Source organism: Haemaphysalis longicornis, unplaced genomic scaffold (assembly GCF_048455015.1).
Source record: "Haemaphysalis longicornis isolate Haplotype H1 unplaced genomic scaffold, Haemaphysalis longicornis Haplotype H1 scaffold_5, whole genome shotgun sequence".
NCBI lineage: Eukaryota > Metazoa > Arthropoda > Arachnida > Ixodida > Ixodidae > Haemaphysalis > Haemaphysalis longicornis.
This window is the reverse complement of record NW_027526385.1, coordinates 181,564,059-181,585,916: the sequence shown is the minus strand read 5'-3', so window position 1 is coordinate 181,585,916 and position 21,858 is coordinate 181,564,059. Positions and strand designations below refer to the sequence as shown.

Here is a 21,858-nt window from a genome sequence, read left to right as displayed (position 1 = left end):
CTTGTGTGGCTATACAAGACCCGGATAGTGCCGCACTCCGTCTCTGTGCAACAAGCACCAAAACAAACTGACGCAATCGCCGCGGCTATTTCGGAACCAAGGCCACCGGCAGAAACAGCCCGTCCAGCAGTCAGGGGAGCACAAGTCTCGCGTGCCAGGGTGGAATACGTTGTAGCATTTGAACTCTCCGCACGTGCTGCTCTGGCATACCCGCCAGACCTGACGCCTGGGGCATCCTGCATGTTATAGGCACATCAATTAGAGAAGCGTTACGTGTAAAACTCTACGATAACGGCATTAGCAGAGACAGTGCTTAAGCAAAGGCATCCTATTTTAATGTATTAGGGACCACATATCCTGTGCGAACAGTATCGATGACCATCCTAAACTTTTTGGACTAAAATAACTTTTCTAATAGATACGCACCTCAAACATTGGTGTAAAACTACCATAAAAAAAGCAAGACAATTTTTCGATTGAGTATACACTACATAAGCAGTCATACAAGAAATTTATTTGAAGGAAAAATATAAAAAGTATTTCTTAACAGCCTAAACACTTGCATTTTAACCCAGAAATTCGTTGTCGTGCTGCTAAATACTTTCATGTTTGTCGTTATTAAATATGATTTATTGTGTTAAATTTGTTGTTACGTACTTAGGCTGTAATGTATGCGATATTTCTCGAAAAAATTAGACGTGGCCTATAGTCAAAACCATACCGCAGATAAGTGTCATTGCGGAAATTAAAATTGCCAACAGGTGTTTTCCTCGCAGCTTTTACATGTATTTTTGGCCTTAGAAGTGCACTAATTCGAATACACGCAACGAACGTTTCTGGTGTGATTCATTACAGACATTTGCCAATCAGCAACTCTTTGCTTTACATAACGAAATTGAGCACGTAAACAAGAGGAACCAAGTTTTGAATATTTCGCTGTCACTGCGATTATTCTAGGAGTTACCCCAAATCATTCCATTACGCAGCAGCAGGACAAAGGTTGTACGAATCGTAGTAGATGGTAAGATCATCTAAATGAGCGTCAACTATCTTAACATGGGCCATTGACACGCTCCGCCGTGTGCATCATTTTATTCAGAGGTGGGTGAGCACGCGATGGTGTGTGCCATGGTGGTGTGTACCACGTGACGAAGCCACCAAGTCCAAACCGATAATCCCGATTAAGGCCGTGGAATCGACAAAGTTGGTGCGCGAAGGTAAGCAACGTGATGACAATAAACAGTGGTGGGTTTGACGCCACGGTGACGATGATGACACTCCCCTGGCACCACACCAGCAATGTCCTCAAGGCAATGACGAAGTGTCGAAGGTGCTCGTAGGTATACGTCGGACGTTATGAAGGTGGAAGACGGCCTCGTCGGCTGGTCTAGCTGCTTACGGACTGAGGACACTGGGAGGGGGAAACATGTTCGCGTGCTGACCGTGGCGGAGGCGGGCTGCACCAATAACCGAACCCCAGACCCAACACGTGTGTCGATACCGCAACGGTATGATGCTTGAGCCAGGATGAGGGTTATGATGCAACCTACACCAGTCGTGGTAGGCGACGAACGGCAGGAGAAAGGTGACATGAACCATGGCATACAAAATCCATTTCATGGGCGTCAGCCCTCCCAGCACTAGTACGGGTATACGGCTATGCGCCTTCGTGTGTGTGCCCCTGTTCGGAGGGCTCCCAGCCATGTAATGTGCGCCAGTGTCCACATCGCCTAATTCGCGTGACAATATATTTGCTGTATGGGGTTTAGCGTTTGAATATAACGAAACATGTTTTTTTTTCTAATTTGGTATAATTGGCATGAAGTGATATTACGGCAGTGTTGGTTTGCAAACCAGGACGGCCAATTAACAGTACCCAGCAATATTTTAGTTGAGAAGCTGAAGGAGTGGAATAGCTTCGAAGGCCCACTAACAGCGACTGCCTTTTCTGCGACTGGTAAAGGGTGCTTTCATTCAAACATGTAACAGAAGCCTGTACGTACGTCTGCCATTAGCGAGGACAAGAGGTTTAGCTTGCTGTAATCCTGGAGAAGGAGTGGTCCCAGCTGCTGCATTTGAAGCAGAAGAAACTGACGCATTCGCAAAGGCAACCGATAAATTTAACATTATAATCACAACAAGTACACGACATGATTTTGTCATTATAGGGCGCTCGAAAACTTCAAGAAAGCGAAGTAGTGGCAAGTAAGCCTTTATATCAACGTTTGAAAAAGTTCCGAAGGATTTGTCAAGCGTTGACGTTCCTTTGGGTTATTTCTGGCAGTGCTGCTCGATTGTGAGTGGGCGCTGTTGTGTTTGTGACGAGGTACAATATAGCCAGACTCCTTCATTGCTTTGAGGGACTCTAGTATAGCTAGGGCTGAGCAATTGTGCTTAGAAAACATTGAATGCCCTCTCCTCTTACAGAATTTAAAAAGAAACCAAACTCCCATCATTGTCTTATAGTTAAAATACAAAATAACTTTAAAATGTTTTTCAGACAAAAGACTTTCTTCATCGTTTGTTCGCATGCATTTGCGACAGCTAAAAGGTAGTTTTGGTCGAGCTTCACCGCAACCAAGGCCATGATCGACCTTTTCCATCACGCGGTCGTTTCAAGTTGAAGGCACGGATGTGGAACACATGAGAAAGGATTTGCGCGAGTGAGACTTTGTGTAAGTCCAAACGTTTCTTGTACCTGAGTGCGTGTGGCACCCCTATGGGTGTAACCATGCCTGATGTACTCAAGTGAACGCTCGAAGTGCCATGAACAAGTTTTCTCTGAACCATCTTCCCCTCTTCTTATTACCATATTCCACAACAGTGCTTGTTAGCCTGCTTGCCACAATAAAGTCATCCATTCCATTCTAATTTGACTCGCTTTCATCCTCTTTCTCCCGTCCGTTATTATAGGAGTCATTTTGCTGCTACACAAAACAAATTGCGGCTTTTTCGGTTCCATGCTTCATTCAAAGCTTTTGCGTCAATATTTATGCCCAATTCCGACCCTGCAAAAGTGGATGTACCGCTAAGCTGCTGCAAAATTATGGCACTTGCTGGTGAGGCAGTGAACGCACTGCCCATTCTGTGAACGAGACCAAAGAATAATGTTCAGATTTATTGTGGACCACACTCCAGGGCTACGTTTCACTTTGATCTACTGCTAAGAGGTGCCTGCTTGTTGGTTTCCGTAACGCAGTGGTAGAGTCTATCGATAACGACCTGGGTTCGACCCTTGCAATACTAAATCTTTTTTCAGGGGGACTTTTTTGCTATGAAATTTTCTCGTATGTCAATGCCATGCCTATTTTCTGTAAATAAAGGTGGTTTGGTATACTTTAGGTCGGTTAAGATTAACAATGCTCGAGTAACCGCGGGACTGTCTACAAAATGAAGCTGAACACCTGACTTCGTTCTAGTTCCTGTTGTCTGGTCCACAGCATAATCTTGCTCATTATCCTGTGGGATAATGACGACACAGAATAGGCACTGCCAGCACGCAACGCTTCAAACGCTTAAGAGTAGCGCTAGTGACAATCGTTCTGTTACCGAGACCAAATCAAGACTGCCTGTAGTACTGGTTGGTTGATCAGGGTCGCTGCAGCATGTGAGCCCAAGTTTCCTCAAAACAACAGCAAAGAACCAGTCCATCCTATACTGTTCGCGATAACAACAAAATCGTCGAGAAGAACTCTGACCAGTGTGTCTCATTCTAGTCTTACCATGCCAAGTGTCTATGCATGGAGATGTCAAAGTTTATTCTCATTTTCATTTTTATAATTTTGACAGTGACTGTACGCAGTGTTGTGCAATTATTTCCACTTGCATGAAAGCGAACATCCTAAAAAGGAACATTGCTCAATTTACCATTTCGGGTATGTAGCACGCCCGTAGTTTGGGTTAATTAGTCAACCATAACGTTGCGCGCAGGTACGTGGCAAGGAACGTTGAAATCGTATACCTTTAACGCCCTTACACCTCAAAGCGTAACGGTCAGCCTAACGTCACAAAATTCCCGGTGAATCGGGAAGGTAACGCTTGGCAGGGGGACCAGGTCGCATCATACATACGCAAAACAGAAGTTCCCGCGAATAGATGCGACATTACCCATTCTTCAGGCACATTCGAGGAGGATGAAGCCCATGTGACACAAAGCACTTTGTACGCTTGTAACACAAATGCGACATTAGGGGCAAAGGTGACAGCTTCGCTATTAAATTTTCACCGCCGTCCCGTATACCTACATTAGTTGTCACACCGTTTTAAACTTGTTGCCAACCGGTATGAAACTGATGCTGTTTTTTTCTGCGTCATTCAAGTTATCTAAGATTTGTCAAACTGTTAGCAGAAAAGTGGAACGCACGTCCACACTTTCAAGCCAACTATTTTTTACCACGGAGTAGGTACCAGTAGCTAGGGGAATCGCGGAAGCTCCTCACATCAGAAGGAACAGTTGCGCGTGCATAAATTACGCGTTCGTCGCTTCGGGTGATCATGAAATACAGGATTTACAAAGCAAAGCACATGCAGATAACTAGAAGCCAAAGAGTGTAAGCGCTATGGACTTATCCTTAGTAAACGATTGACATGTTTGATTAATCCCAGTCCTGTTAGCGTCCTATTCGTCTGTATACTTAGCGCAATTCAGTACGGAGCATCACCAACTTGCCCCATTCTACGTCCTTTTGAATCATGTTTGATTTACCGAGACGTAGTAGCCGTGCAGTTTTAAGTGCGAATGCACTTCTTAAGCGAGCCTGAATCGTCCGCCGCCGTAGTCCGCATAGCAACAGCTGCGGGTGCGCGCGCTCCTCGTCTTCCTTAGCAACGGGGAGAGATGGGCGCGCGCTGCCTGGCCGCTGACATGGCGCATACCCACGTAGGGGATTGGCCAGGAATCTCCTCGTCTTCCTTGGCAACGGGGGGAGATGGGCGCGCGCTGCCTGGCCGCTGACATGGCACATACCCACGTGGGGGATTGGCCAGGAATCGGGCGTGAGAGGGGCTAATGCACCCGCTTAAAGGAGTACTGACACGAAATTTCAAAGCTGAGATCCGCTCTAGCAATCAAGTACAACGACAACACAAATAGGTGTCTGTGAATAAATGCATCTTTCTTTCTTTGTAGTTGTGTGTGTGTGTGTGATCTCTCTTTCGCGAACATTACCGAACCGCGCAAATTCAACTCGTGCATTCGCACTTTCACATTCTTCCCCTCGGGGAAATGCGGGGAATTTTTTTGTTCAGCTGCCCGCTGCTCGCGAACAAGCAAAAATGGAAACGATGGCTTCTGACTACTGCTTGTCATTGCACCACCCAAGAAATGGCCATGCGAAAGTTGGTGACATATATTTAACTTTTGCATATGCAAACAATTTTTGCCTTGTTTGCAACATAACGTTTAAAGCACAACATTGTGTGTTAACTTGGTTTTAAATAGATGTATTGCCACTCGCTAGGCTTTCACGTGATCACAACATATTTCCTCAGGCTAGATTTGCCCGAGCGCACTCTCTCTAACGTTATTTTTCCTACACCCTCCAGTCACGGATCAGGCCACGAAAGAGCCGGAAGTCCTCTGAGACGACAACAGACTAACATGTATGTACACCAAACACAACTACACGCCATCCATCGCCCTTTGCATTCACTGCCAAGCCCCCGGCACACTGTACCATATATTGTAGGGACTTTCAACTAGACCTACGTTAATTAGTGCGTAAATTTGGGCAAGTATGTACTACGACAACTGGGACATGTTTTCTAGCGCGTAAAAAGACAGCAACTTTCCGCACTAATTAACGCAGGTCTAGCGTTTGTCCCGTCCGTATTCTTCTCTAAGTTGCCGTATTTCTTAGCGCTAGAAAACCTCTCCCAACTAAACCCAGATATTCCCTCTATCTCCAACTCCTCACGCGAACAGTGGGACAGTACCCGGGCCAGCTGGTGAAGACAGCCGGCCGTACCAGCGGAGTATTGGATTGACGACCACGACCACAACTTCGGTTACAGTTCCTCTCTTTCACTGTGCCTCTAGTGACGGTACTCAAGCCGCTTATACATTTTTGCATAAGTCAGCGTTCAGTATGCGCGCAGCACCGTTGGACTTAAAAATAATTCGCATACCCATGGACGCAGTCTAGCACAGCAAATGGGTCTTTTAAAGCGAAAGCTTTCTCAGTGGGACCGATGGCGTCCTGTCAGGAAACTATTGAATTTCCCCGTAGACCGGTTGGTCGACCGAAAAGCTCTGATGAGATCTCTGGACCCACGGCGCATGCGTGAAACAGGGCTTCCATTGTGTTAAAACAGCCACTTGAAAATTGCGAAAAAAGGAACGGTTCTCATAAGACAATACACACATCGATCATGAAGGAGTACAATAGTATAGTACCTTCATCTCATAAACCACGAATCGGCACACATTTAGACCGTTCGTAGGTGCGTTTACATATATTGTGCGAAAAATCGTAGCATAAGATGGTTCTTCGTTTGCGATTCGGGCCTTTTGGAGGCCTGACAATCCATTGGACGTACTTTCACCGAAGGCGGGACGAACTCTTAGCGGAGGTTTTTAACAACTTTTGACGTAGTTCTGATGTGAGGAAGCTTTGGCGCTTTTATCAACTTCCGTTATGGAGGGAGGGTAATGTTTTTACAAAACCCTGCAACGCCCCCTTTCTCCCAACTGCTAGAGGACATGTCGCCCGGCCGAGATGCGCTTCTGGCAGTGTGCGCCGTACGTCGTATATCGGTGCTAAGGCTGTCCGCTCGTCATTAGTTAAACGGTCGTGCAAAACGTGTGACGCAGGTGGGGAAAGTGGGCCTTCAACTGCATAAAACTCTGTATGTAAGACGCACGCAGAATGCCGCAGTTTGCAGTTTTCCTCGGTTGTGCGTAATAGCCGTGATCCTTGAGTAACTGTGGGCTGACCATTCCATTTGCTCGCTATTGATGTTGCGAATTATTGTGGTTGTCTTTGCGTGGTTGTGTTTGCGGAAGTGCGGTCAGAGATGCCTATACAGCAAGCACTATAGTGTTCTTCGAAGGAGAGCGAAAAGGTAGTGGCGTCCTCCAGACACACCGCGGCAAACTGTTCTCTACATCACCCAGCAATATGTTTATGTCACTTTTTGGTACGTGCTTATGCGTGTTGCTCAGGTCAAACTACATATGCAATAGTTCGAAAATCTTCCTGTGCGGGTAAACGCAGCATAGCCCGAATTCATTTCGATGTGCAAGTAACCACGCGAGCGATCGAAAGTTCTTGAGGATTTGCACACGCTCTGCGTGCGCAATTTCTTGAATACATGGTAAAGGAGAAGAGTGTTTGGCTATTATTGCATTGTAGGGTGCACATCAGTATTAAAAAGCCCCATTGAGTTTTCGTTGGCTGAAAATACCGCCTGCTGGAGGCCACGGTGAAAAGCATCAGTTTTCAGCCCTTACTCCGAGGAATTGCCAACACCTGCTCGCTCGCGGGGGCTAGTTGGTCGCAGATTACACCGTCATGATTTTGCGTCACCATTGTCTACGCAATGAAGACGACAGTTTTAAGGGGTTATCTGTAAGCGTCTCGGTATCGAAAGAGGCGCGTAGCCTTCGCTCCTCCGACGTGCTGTTCCACTGCATTTTTAAAGCGAAGCTTTAGCGTTCTAAGTGATGGCGTGTGTAACGCCAATACGCCTTGCAGGAAAGCCAACTTCCTCTGACGATGGTGGTGAATGATCGTGGGTGAAGTGACAGAAACAAACGTGCGCTTCCCTTGGCCAGAATCGAACCGGCATTCCTTGCGTTATGAAGTCTGCGTCTATGCGGTTGCTCAATTTCGGCATGGTCGAAACTAAGTCCAAACTCAGACGACAACCAAAGAATCCGCCACGAGAAAGTTTCGCGTACAACCATCGTTGTCGTTAGACGGAGTGCTGCACGAGTTTTTTACCACTGGTGCTCTACAGCCTTCGTATGCGTTCCGTACCGCAATATTCATGGTGACAGGACAAGTTTGCCCCATATTTTCAAAAAGAAACAGCTGGAGCTGACCACGCGCCTCAGCCTCCAAATCTCACGTCCAGGTCGATTCCCGTGCTTGCAAGAAAGCCTCGGCGAAGAATAAAAGCGCCAGGCAAGCTGGTGAGAAGAAACACGTATGTATTTACGCATACCGTGGAAACATAATGACCGGCTGACCGCATTTGCGGCTGCTGGGACCGTTGTCACGACACCCGGTGCCGTTTCCTGTTAAAACGTACGTATGATACTGCAAGAACGGGTGGACGCGCCTGGCATCCGTTGGCGCAGGGAACAAAGCACACTAAAATTACGAGGCCAGCCAAGCATAAAAGGGCACCGTTAGCCTTTTGAATTCCGTTGGACGCACCAACACGAAGAGGAGGCGAGCGCTTCGGTGCGACCTAGATTGCCGAACCAACGCCGCATTATCATTGCCTAACGCAACGCCGCCTGTATTAACATTGCCTGACGCGTCGCGCGCTTTTCAATGGGAAGGGTAGGGACGCTTAGTTCAGGCTCAGATCCACTATGTGGCGCGTTCCGGCGGACATCTCGCCTTACGTCACTGCTCGCGAGTCGCGAACGCTGCACCCACTTCTACGACGTGTGTCTGTCAGCTTGCCTGTTGGGCTTCAAGGACCGTTTCGCTTACATCTTAGCCGCGACGGGGCGCTAGTTCTGTGGCGCACTGGGGATCTCGTTCAATGTGTCGCTCGCTTCATACTTGCTGCATTTTTCGAAAGATAAAGACGGAGGCGAACTGAAATAGTGTAAGAACATACTGATTGTCGGGTAGACATATAGCTAACAGAAAAACGATATTTTCTGCTGGGGCAGCCATTATTTTACTGATATTTTTTTTCTGGAGTATTTAGAGAAGAAAACTTGCGTGCGCGTTTTTTCTTCAGGCGCTCACTTCTACGATTACTTTCCAATAATATCACGTGCTTGTAAACTTCAGAAAATTATAGGAAACTAAAGGATAAGCAGCTGGGATCCCGCCACGCTGTACGGGCGCTTCTACAGTACAGTCCTCAATTTTAGAAATGCGTACCGATGCGGAGTGTGAACACCGGTGTCAAAACAATACCTAAATGCGGAGGGGATAGAGGTGGGATGCCCCACTCAGAAAATTTCAGGGCCTGTGATCCGAATAGATAAGCGCGCAAAGCCGGCATCAGCCTGCTGCAGCGAAAGGGATTTTGCTTCGTGACAAAGGAAGTTTTATCAGTGACAGACCAAGACAGACAGGCATGGTGAAAAACAAGAAGGCGTAGGAGCGCCGCCTCGGGAACGCTAAACAAACTTTCCACTATTTTGCATAGTTTCCGAGAAGCGGCGCTGGCTGGCGGACACGAAAGCACGCTGGAAGGCTACGGAGCGGGGAAGGGTAGGAGAGAGCAACAGGAGAGTGGCTGTTTGGCCATTTTTCGCTAACGCGTTAGGCACTGTTTATACAGGCGGCGTTGCCTAACGCGGGAGCCAAAACTGGCCAAACAGCCACTCTCCTGTTGCTCTCTCCTACCCTTCCCCGCTCCGTAGCCTTCCTGCGTGCTTTCATGTCCGCCGGCCAGCGCCGCTTCTCGGAAACTATGCAAAATAGCTTAAAGTTTGTTTAGGGTTCCCCAGGCGGCGCTCCTACGCCTTGTTTTTCACCATGCCTGTCTGTCTTGGCCTGTTCCTGATAAAACCACCTTTGCCTCGGAGCAAAATCACTTGTGCTGCCGCCAAACCTCCTTGGCTGCCGCAGGCTGATGCCGGCTTTGCGAGCTTATCTACTTGAATCACGGGCCCCGAAATTTTCTGAGTGGGGCATACCCCCCTCTGTCCCCTCCGCATTTCGTTCTTGTTTTATCCCCGCTGTTCGCACTCCGAATCGGTACGCACTTTTAAAATTGAGGACTGTACTGTAGAGGCGTCCGCACAGCGTGGCGGAACCCTCAGCTGCTTATCCTTTTTTTCTATAATCTTCTAAACGTTACAAGCACGTGATAATTTTCGAAAGTAATGGTGGAAGCGAGCGCCTGAATGAAAAATGTGCACGCAATTTTTTCCTCCCTAAATCCTCCAGAGAGAAAAAAACATCAGTAAAATAATGGCTGCACCCTCCTAAAATATCGTTTTTCTGTTCACTATTTATCTACCCGAGAAATAATATGTTCTTACACTATTTCAGTTCCACCTCCATCAGTTACCTTTGGAAAAATGCAGCAAGTATAAAGCGAGCGACACGTTGAACGAGATCCCCAGCGGGTCCCAGAACCATCGCCCCGTCGCGGATAAGATGTGAGCGAAACAGCTCTTGAAACCCAACAGGCAAGCCGACAGACACACGTCGTAGAAGTGGGTGCAGCGTTCGCGACTCCAGAGCAGTGACGTAAGGCGAAATGTCCGCCGGCGCGTGCCACATAGCGGATGAGTGCCTGAACTAAGCGTACCTACCATTCCCATTGAAAAGCGCGCGACGCGTCAGGCAATGTTTATACAGGCGGTGTTGGCCGAACAAAGGCTTAAAAGGTAAACGAGAAAGAGCCGACGGGGGGTCAACGTCCACCCAGCATTTCCCAAGGGCGGAGATTCATTGTTGTTGTACTTATACTTTACGAGGTTGAAAGGAAGTTGTTCAAGAACTGAACTGAGATCTGGTGCCCATTGTGCTAACACTGCTTCACTTCATAAACACCATTGACCACCCATGTTTGGTTTTGTCGCTGTCAAAAAAAGTCAGTATTCAGATATACGTTCGTTAGAAATATGTAGGCGCTGATCGAGCAACACAGTTTACGCAGGACCATTACCTCCTCCGTCTTTTATATGCAGCGGATGTTTTGACTGCGCCGGCTTATCACAACAAACACGATACGTGCAGACATCCGATACGTGCAGACGCGCGATACGTGCAGACATCCTGCATTGCGCGGCCTTTAGCTGAAAACAGCGTTGGAAGGTGGCGCTAGAACAACAAAAGTTTAACATCCCATCTAGGGCAAAATAAAGTTAGTTACTCACTGACTCAAACCCAAAGCAGCTGAAACCATTTGTATTAGGGTACTTTTATTCAAGTTTTGGCTAGGTCTCCTCGAGCGCTCTAAGCAATACCCTTGCTTCATTTCATTTATCAGCCCATTTGCCACCATTGTAGGGCGAAAGCCTCCCCCCGTGGTCGCGGAAAACATGTACCCTATTACTATAGCAGGGTATATACCGTATTTACTCGATTTTAACCACTCTTTTCTTTTTTTTTCTACGCCGCGATGGCCAAATTGAAATGGGTGCTCAGATTCTAAACACTCAAGAACACTTTGGCAGCGGCCATGCTGTCATACAAGTGATCATTCATGCTACGGCAAAGCGTCTAAAGTGGAAGAAACAGCACATCACAGATTGGTACAAATACAGACTAGACAGACAAGGCTGCGACCCACCTACGCCTGGACTGAAGAAATCAAGCAAGCAAAGAATAAGCACACTAAAGCATACTCTCAAACGGAGGACCAACCAGCAGCGGATAAACACATCTCGCATTGCTGGGAAGCAAGAACGGCGCTGGTCAAACGCTGGAAAAAGAATAAGACCAACCGTAAACTTAGGAAGCGGATAAATCAGCTGAACAAGCACATACAAACCTATTCAGCGCAACTACGCCATGAGCAGTGGATGGAAACGTGTCAACAGCTACAAGGCACGCTTAGCACTGGGAAAACGTGGAGGATACTCAGAGCGCTCATCAACCCGGACGCGACGAAAACCATGACGCAGCACAAGCTACAGGCACTCATGAAAGAACACGAAAACGATCCGGACAAGCTCATCAAATCCATCAAAGACACATACATCCCAGCACCTAGACAACCACAATATGCTGAGTATTCGGGCGCTCCAAATAAAGACATCGATGAAAAATTCGACATGACAGAACTGAAACGCGCTCTCAGCCACTGCAAAGGAAACAAGGCACCGGGTCCAGATGCCATAACCTCGGTGCATCTAAGGAACCTAGCGGAAGAAGACTTGTCGGCACTTCTGAGAGAAATTAACAGTATGTGGTTGGGGCAACAACCCCTTGCGAAGCAATGGAAGATTATGAACATGATTTTTATACCCAAGCCAGGGAAGCCAATCCGACTTGCAAACCTACGACCGATTACATTAACCTCAAACGCCGGCAAAATCATGGAACGTATGGCCTTATACCGCCTTCAAGATCACCTTGAAAAGAAAGGAGCTCTGCCATACAACATGGTGGGCTACCGAGCAAACGTTTCCACACAGGATGCACTACTTCAGATCTACGAAGATATCACTAAGGAACCCAGCAATTCGCAACTCAAAGCAATACTAGCAATAGATCTAAAGAAAGATTTTGACAATGTGGATCATGATTCAATGTTAGAGGAGCTCGCTAAGACTGACTGTGGGGCACGTCTCTATAATTATGTCAGAGACTTTTTACGAGACAGGGTACTCACGGTTGGAATTGGCGAGCACACATCAGAAGAATTTCCACACCCGCAGCGAGGAATCCCACAAGGTTCTGTACTATCTCCGACTTTATTCAACCTGGCTATGCTGAAGGTTCACAGGGCCTTGGAATCGGTACCAGACATCCGTCACACCCTGTACGCGGACGACGTTACCGTATGGGTCAACACAGGTAGTCCTGGGCACATACAAGATCTGCTACAACAAGCTCTCGACGCCACAGAAGCTGCCGCCGTAAGGATAGGACTAAACTGCTCCGTGGAAAAAACAGAACTTCTGGCAGTCCATAGTCATCGATGGAAACCTCCAGAACTTCGCTTGTCATTGAACGGGCACACCGTCGTCCCGGGAAAGCACATCAAGGTACTAGGACTGCCACTACAGAGTGACGGAGGAGGATACATGGCGGTGAATAACATTATCAGACAGGGAGAACAGATTCTGCACATGTTTCGGAGAATCTCTAACAAAAACAGAGGACTCCTAGAAGACGACCTCCTTCGTCTGAGAGATGCTCTCATCACGTCCAAAATCAGATATCAAATACCGTACGTCAATCTCAATAGGACTCAAGAGAACAAACTTAACACGCTTTTGCGGAAGGCCACAAAAATCGCCCTCGGCGTACCTTTGTGCGCCAGTACCAAGCTGCTACTCGACACAGGTACCATTAATACACTCCAAGAAGTATTGGCAGTCCACAGACATAACCAACTGGATCGACTGCGAAAATCCCCGCAAGGCCAGGACATTCTCCGCGCTGCGGGCTACAACCCCTTGCGAACCCCTACCGGAGAATTGGCTATACTGCCACCAGAACTGTCGAACCTCATTCAGACAGCACCCATCCCGAGAAATATGGACAAGGAAGGCAACCCAGCAAGACGACTCATCCGGGCCAAATTTTACGCAAAGAAAGCCACCAGAGACGCCCATCAGATCCATGTTTACACCGACGCGGCAGTGCAAGGATATAGCTATGGCATTGCATTCACGAGCAGTTCAGGCCAGGAAGGGACAAACCAAGGCAATGGCTATTCCGTCGAAGAAGCCGAGGCCACTGCAATAGCTTGGGCAGCCGCCTGCACTGCGACACAGCACACTCTCACCAACATATATACTGACTGCAAGAAAGTCTGCACCCTTTTAACACAAGGCTTCATTCCCAAACCGGCTTTAGAAGAGCTTAAGCACCTTAAAGGCACGATAAGGGTACACTGGGTGCCGGGACACACAGGTTTGGCAGGAAACGAAAGAGCAAACCTGCTCGCCCGCGAAGCGCTTCTCCGGGCACCTGCCAACTGTGGTCAAACCCAAAAGCCCGTGACACCGCCAAAACTGCAGCTAAAAAAATACGCAGACAGCAAACGCAAATTCACTCCTCCGCACAAGAAATTGTCCAGGCAACAGCAAACCACAATAAGGCTGACGCAAACGCAAACGCTACTCACACCCGACAAAGTTTACATCTACAAAGGCTGTATGAACACTTCCCCGCCAGAGTGTGATGAATGCCACGTACCGATAAATCAAGAGCACATGCTATGGCTATGCCCCAAGGTAGATAGAAGCAGTATCCGCAGGGAGTGGCTGACTCAACCGGCCACGCTAGAGCAGCAGCTATCGTTGGCAAGCTTTGTCCAAAAGACCATAGGCACCCCGCCTTCCCGGCTAGACCCCTGGTAGACCAACTAACGAGGAATTCCAGTGGCCCCCTGGAATGAGGAGGCCTTAGCCAAAAGGGCAAATAAAATTTCCCCTCTCTCTCTCTCTCTCTCTCTCTCTCTCTCTCTCTCTCTCTCTCTCTCTCTCTCTCTCTCTCCCCCGCGACATTTTTCCTCGGCCTTATCTCAACGAGATGCTGGCAAAGAATGTTTTATTTAGCAAATATTCAAAAGAAAAATAGGTAGAGACAGTGAACCCGCCGCTCATGTTTGATACTCAGTCACCCTCGCTACCATTCGAGTCCGTTGTTTCGCTTAGACCGCCTCCCTCAGTATCCCCTATAGCATGGCGTCTAGTTTTCCGTCAGAGTATATGTAATTGAAAGCTGTATAAATGACTCGGCCACAACGTCAACTCGGGCCCGCTTCCACGCGTCTGAAATCCGCCTTGCGATGGTTGCTCAGACACGGGGGTGCTTAGATTCGCGTGCGGACTTTTTTTTTTTATTCTTTTTCCGAAAGTAGTGGAGGGCGCTTAGAATCGAGGGGTGGGCAGAATCGCAAAAATACGGTGTTTCTGGCTACGACACAGGGTCACATCGCCTGATTTTTCTCACAAAGTTTGTTTCTCGGCGCTGCAGCAATTTAGAAGCAGATTAACTTGGAAAGATTACGGCAGTGTCTTGTGCCACGTTCAAAATACTCGCAGTAGCCTAATCCGGCTGCTGTGGTGAGGCGCTGGGGTGACTTTCGTTGTCGTTCTTAAGCTGCACCCGAGTATAGGCTCAGTGCAGGTATCCGATTATGTTATTTCTACTGGACCAGGACCTTGGTAGGGAGTGGAGATCTCTCCCGCAAATAATGAGGAACATAACGCCCAAATGACAACCCCTGTAGAGAACCAAATAGCAAAAACAAACGATCAGAGTTTTGTATTTCATCGTGGGAGGGTTTTGGCCAGCACTGCATTACGACGTCCCGACATTGTTCCCGTGAGGGAACGATGTTTGTGTCTTAATTAGTTTAAACGCGAACACTAAATTAAACTCCCCTCCTCTGAAGCGGAAGTCGAAGGCAAGCGGTCAGGGTTCGTTTCAAAATTCAACAGTAGCCTTTAGGACCCTTATTGCGCAAAGCCGGCTGTGTGGCTTAAAAAGTAAATGCAAAAAAAAAAAACGACATCACGTCTTTCGACTTGCTTTCTTGCTGTTAATATTTAAGCCCGTAGCTCAGTTGTTTATTACATAATCATCTTGGCTAATTACCTTGCAGGATTGAGTGTGCTTTGGTCTGAGTTTTCGCGGTAAATTTACACGTATTTTTAGCGACAAATTGCCCCAGAAAGCAGCGTTTGTTGTTTTTTTTTTCTTCACTGCCACCCCGCCGACTTCGTGACGTCAGCTATGACGACCCGCATGCAAGTCTTCAGGGCTAAATTTAGCGCATTGTTATCATGTTTACGATGTGAAAAACCTTCGCACGAACAAAACATCAATACGAACTATGAAACGGGTGAAATAAAATTATAAAGACGTAGCGTTAAAACACATTACGGACCACTGTGACGTCTCTACAATGCAAAATTATTTACACCCTTAAAGGGAGTTTTTACTGTCTGTAAAACCCCTGCTTCGTAGCAAAAAAAAACCCCGAAATAAAGCTCCCTTTAAGTGTGTTTTGTGGTTTATTACACCCTTATGCCCTAGCAAAACCACAACACACCCCCTTAAAGGTTGTTTTATTGTTATCAAAGGGTGCGTTTTTTTGCTTTTTGGTAAGGTGCAAGGATGTTGTTTACAGACGAAAAAGGTGTAAATCATTTTACAGTGTACGGTACTTTGTGCGGAGGCCGCTGTCGACGCATGGTGTTTCTATTACGCTGCGTATTACAGATGAACTGTGTGGTCTAGGGTTCCGATAAATAAATAGTCACGAAATGGATCACAGAAGCTGGGTAGCACAACGAAGCGAGAAATAGCACTTGGGCACATTCGCTTCCGTGTAAATTTATGTTTAGCATCCATTGATACGTAATGGGCGTCGAAAACCAGATTGCCTAATCTCTCTTCACTATAAGCTTACTAACTAAAACCTCATCAATCAAGTCGCGTGGCACAGCGCCAGCGCCCACGTTACTATGAAGAACATTGTTTATCTGAGCGCCTCTGCCCATTTCTTTTTTTTTAGGCTTCCTTCGACGTCGCAAGGTCGTCGGCGTTACTCATCACTATCACGTGACCGTGAAGGCTGCAGCCGGCGCGTTCCAGAGGGTTATTTTCAGGTTTCTTGGTGCTCGAAAGCCCGTCGTTACGAATGACACACCTTGCTGCGGTAATATTCCCTTGCCCGACAGCGCGATCACGTCTTTACTACGCGGTAGGGTCAGGCTTCATTTCACCTAACGGTACGCGAATGTTTAAATTTGGGAATCGAATAGAGTATGCAAATTCGCGATATGGTGATGTCTAACATCCTCTTAATGTGGCTGCAAAAAAATGACGAGATGAGAAAAAAATCACTTCTATTCCTAGCATGATTACAAGCACACATTTGTGTGCGTGGACAGTCGAAAGCTTTATGATCAAACACGGGAGCGCGTGCCGCTCAATACATGCATGGTGAGAGGCTGGCGCGCTGTCGCAGTTCATGTGTTTAGCGGTTGCACCAGTTGCACTCCCTGAAACCGCTTCATCGCGCAGCTTCCTGCTGCATTAGTTACGTCACGGAGGATAACCCATTTTTTATGACCCAATCGGGAAGCGAAAAGCAAACGTTCTAATGCGTTCGCTGGGTTTCGCGCTTGATAAACAGTTCCTCATCGGCACAAGTATTCTCTAGAATCGTTTCCCGACATCTAACGAAGCTACCGCAGCAGACAGCAGCGCAATCAACCGTTGTCAGGGAGCCGATCCGCCAAATGTACGAACTACGAAAGTCCGTCATCCCATCGCTAGGCCGCTCTGTATGTACTAAGCTCCACGCGCTCCCGTGTTTACTGTCATAAAGCTTTCGACTGTACTACTCGAAACCTACACATGGGAACCTCTGTAGTTTTATGTAGGTTATACATGTGGTGAGATGCTAATCTAGGCTTTAATAATGAGAATTTTGTGGCCCCATTATTAAACGAGAAAGTCATGCTGACATGCGAGATTCCGCTCAGTCGCTTCTTTCTGTGCTCGCCTTCAGAAAGTACTTGTAACAAACTTTTACTAAAAAGGTAGCAACGGGTTGTATTTACGGACTTTACTATCCCCAGAATGGTACGTCGGTCCCGCTACTGAATATGGACCCTAAATGCTATCGTTACTATAGTCTAGACCGTGCACTTAGTAACTGCTGCTTGTTTGACACTAGCATTCACTGATTGTAACATAATTCTATGAATTACTGAACATAATAACTATAGCACTTTTCCCATTCCAAATCACGATTAAAACGTTTTTACAAACCCAGGGGGTGACTTGTATACGTTCAAATTAAAATTCTGTTTTTTTTCAAAATTATCGCTAAAATATTTTATTTTTGTGACAAGCCCACTGACTCTATCAGAGAACGTTCCGCTGCTGGCTATGAAAGCGATTAGAGCAGACGTAATTCTAAGGCAACTAAGTTATACTCGCTCGTGCATTCCGTCGGTTTTCTTGCTCCATTCATTTGTTGTCGAAGTGGGGATGTGCGTACTGAATGTGTCTATGTCGTGCTGCGCGCTCAGTCGATCGACATTGTCACGCGTAGCTTTTTACTAGGGTATGTATGTATGGCCAGTTAGTAAGGCTACGAAGTGCTTAGTCGTTAAAGATCCCCAGGTGATCAAAATTAATCCGGAGCCCTCCACTATGGCCTGCGCTGAGTCGGCACGTTAAACCCTACAATCAATCAATCAATCAAACGTAGTACCCAGTGGATACTGTGACAAGTAACTGGTTAGTGTCCTGTTAGTATGTGCCATGATCTTTTCTTTAAGAGTGTAGAGTCCCGTTTCGTCACCTTCGACCTGACGCAATTGGTGCTATAATTGGCGACAAGGTAAAATCGTCTTTCCAGTCCAGCAGCTATGCGGTGCTTTTCCAACAGGTGTTACAAAAATCAATAGCGGGAACGAACTCCCAAGTGAGAATCGCCACATAAATGCGTAAGCCGCTCTGATATTCCCCTAGTCATCTTAAAGTCCGCTCCACAAATATGCACAAGTACCTCGCTGGGGAGACATTTTTCCAGGTGACATATAAGTTGCCCGATATCAAACCATAGCGACTTTATTAAACACCTCCGCTTTCAAGTCGACTTTACAACTATGCACAAATACCTCGCTGGGAACACATTTTTAGGGCCAATATAGGCAGTGTGATATGAGAGTAAGAATGCACTACAACCTCCTATTAAATACTTCCATAAGACCCCATGTATCAGTATGAAGCGCTATACACCGTGCCCCTTTGAAGTCGGCTTCACAACTTCGAAGAATTGCGTTGCTGGAAGGCATTTTACCAGGGCTAACGTTAGCTTCCAATATCAAAATGCGAAGTCCCTAGGGCATATGGGTAGCGGCATTTTTGTATACGGCGAAAGTGCGACACATGAAGCATTACACGCGGACAGATAGGTTTCCTCGTCGCCTTTGCAGAATGCGCGATTGCAACATATGTGTGCAGATGGCAGCCCGAGAAAATGAAGAAACTTGTATTTACGATTATCGGTCACATCTGTACGATACTGGGGAGATTAGTTTCGGCAGAACAAGTCACGGAAGTGGTGTGAGTAGCAAGCTTAGGCGCTCGGGGATGAGAAAGTACGCCAAAGTCGGGTGCTATTCACAGTCGAGCCTTGTCATAACGAAGTAGTATCGGGACAGCAAACTAGCTCGTTACAACCAATAATCGTTATAACAGTAGTGGTAAAACTCAGCTACAACAAATCGACCATCTGCCACGCGCAAGAATACTTGATACAAAAATGCATTATTTGATGATTCAAACCCACTATACGCAAGGTAAACCTTAACCTTGCTTCTTGTTGCATTTCGAGCCCAATGAACCGGAACATATGAGCACGTGAAATTACAACAGAACAGAGTTCACTTGACAAAACAGGACTGCGTCCTTATTTCTGATGTGACCTTCGTCTGGTGGATACTCACAGCACTGAGCAGGATGAAGTTTTCCACAGTGCACACGAACAAAAGGGCCTTTACACTTCTGTAGTTTAGGACTACGGGGGGATTTTCCAATTAACTTCTCAGCCTCCTGGTCAAATATTTCTTCGTTATATCCGGTAGTCCGCACAGCTCTCACGTTTTCAGTTTCGTTATAAAAGAATAAGTGTCATTGAAATAAAGCGTGACCAACCAAAGCCTGTATTTATAGTTCGCTATAGCCGATAAATCGCTACATAAGTGTTCGTTATAACGAGGTTCAACTGTTTAGATCGCTTGCACTGACGCCATCGTAGCTTCCATGCCTGTGACGCACAAGCACGGCGAAAAGCTGCCCACTTATCTTGTGCTGTTTCTTTCGGAGAACTGAAAAAGTGTCAGTGGGTCACAAGAAAGGGTTGTGATGACGTCATGTGCCAGTTATGTATATCACGAGACCACACTGCTCACTGGAACGATTCTGCAGAACATGTTGTTGGGAAGTTTGGTAATCAGCATTGCAATACATTACAGCGCGAAGGGTGACGAAGACTTGGAATGCAGACGGAGCAAGCGCTTGTCCCGTGTGCTTCCCAAGTCTTCGCCACCTTCGCGATGCGACGTGTTCGATAGGAACAATTCTCTCCGTGAAGGACTAAGCGTTGGCTGTGACGAAATTACTTCTTTCCCACATGCTGATCCCAAGTCATTCTCGAACTCATTGCGATTGTTTTCCCTTTACCGAACAATCGCTTTAATTGGACACATCCGCTTCGTGGCGGTTCTGTCTTTAGCCACGTTTCCTTATTGCGACGTGACCTTGTCAGAGTTCAGTGGAAAGAGAAGTAAAGAAACGGAAACACGCAAACGCTCACCCTCGAAAGGAACCGCCGACAAGTAATCCTCTACACTTGCTCGATGCGCAAGCAATCTCGTTGGGCAGGAGTGGACACTGCACTGCGGCGAGGCCACACAAACACAAACCAACTGTCCCGACAGCAGATCTCACTGTGTCTTCCGCTCAGCAGTACAGCAGGTCCAACACTTCGGGGAATGCGTAGCGTGGCCCACCGGAAGACGTTAATCAGTTCAAGAGCGCAGGAACCGCTGGCGGTCTTGTTGATCCACTAGCACGCGCGTGCACGCGTCAACAAACCCGCGAGGACGCCGCCCGGTCGGTTTTTAAAAATGCAAGTAGCACAAAAGGCGCACGGCACGCCCCTTTCGCCGCTCACGCACATGTTCGCCGAAGGCTACGTGAGAGGGGGACAACACGACGACGGCGACCGTAGCCTTTCTTTCCTCCATGACAGCGGCCAAGTTGCCGGAGTAGTGCGGGAGAGGGTGCGAGGTAGAAAACCGGAATGTGGTTGCGCAATGCTCGCCGCTGCCTTTGCATAGCGAAAGTAAACGCGCTTCCACGCGCGTGGTGGCCGCTAAGTGACTCACGGTGAGTAAGTGCGGCCGTTGGGAACGAGGCTGCGAGCTCGTGTATGTTGCGCCCGGTCAGGCGCCGGGTGGAAGCTGTCAGTGCTTTTAAAGGGGCCGTGAAGAGGAAATAGGCCCCGTTCAGTTTGAAATAAGAGAGAGAGAGGGAGAAGGCTCTTTAATGTAAACTGGTGAGGTCAAAAAGTACATTTTAGTAACTACCTCAGCCTCAATGCAGCCACGAAAGACGTTTTCTGAACTGGAACAACTGAAAAAGCAAGGTCAAACTTTCAAATTTCGCGCTACGTGTCATCAGCAGTGACGCAATAAGGGGACCGATTGTGGCCTGAATGTCCAACGAGACGAAAGATCCACCGAGACGGAAGGTCCAATCAAGCCTTAATGTCTGTCCAGATTGTAGATTCACCGAGAGGAAAGGTTCAACAATAATGATGATGATGATGTTGGCGTTTAATGGCGCAAGGCCAACGAGGGCAAAGAGCGCCAAAACAGTGGTTAGGTATGAAGAATGTAAACTCTAAAATCGTGTAACAAAACAAAAGTAAAATCAGTAAACGACAATGAGGATGGCTGGTGTAAAAGGCCAGGCTGTGATGGTGCATGGCGTGAAATAAGGTTTGAAAAAAAACTACGCGTGATAGGAAATGAGGTGTAAAAACTTGATGTCACTGAGAAACTTAAAAGTGCGTTGTACAGAAATCATGGGATCATCCGCCAGAAAGAGTGTTGGGTGTAGTGGAATGTGTTGTCTGTAGAGTTGAGGGAAGTGCTTACGTCTTGTTGTGTGGAGTGCTTTGCATGTAATGAGGACGTGAAGTACGCATAGGCCCTCCCCACACCTGCTACACAGGGGTCTTGGAGATCCAGTGAGCAGATGGGAGTGTGCCGCGTGTGTGCGGCCTATCCGTAATCTAGCTAGGGCAACTTCGATGAATCTGTTGTGTGAGTCACTAGTGTATTGTCCTAAGTGTGTTTTTATTATGTGTAACTTGTCTGTCTGTTTACTCGATCTCGCTTGCCATGTTTCGTGAAGGTGTTGTCTCATGTGTGGCTTGAGGTCAGTGTAAGGTACTGTTGTTATGTCCACTGTGTTTGCAAGTGCAACAGCGGCGGCC

The 21,858-nt window shown here is 47.2% G+C and overlaps 1 protein-coding gene across 3 annotated transcripts in view; it reads right to left on the bottom strand.

Annotated features, from left to right (window-relative positions):
• Positions 1 to 20,650, bottom strand: part of LOC144138854 (sodium/potassium-transporting ATPase subunit beta-2-like) — a 35,205-nt gene extending 14,555 nt beyond the window's left edge. Inside the window, exons 1-2 of one of the 3 annotated variants that reach the window (XM_077671350.1) lie at positions 20,170 to 20,650; positions 73 to 236 (exon numbers count right to left, since the gene is read on the bottom strand). The gene's annotated coding sequence lies outside the window, so the exon portion shown is untranslated. Of the gene's footprint in view, positions 1 to 72; positions 237 to 2,003; positions 2,234 to 20,169 lie in introns of those variants that run through there. The other 2 variants (XM_077671349.1, XM_077671348.1) reach the window with 2 other exon arrangements.
• Between the last annotated feature and the right edge of the window lie 1,208 nt (positions 20,651 to 21,858).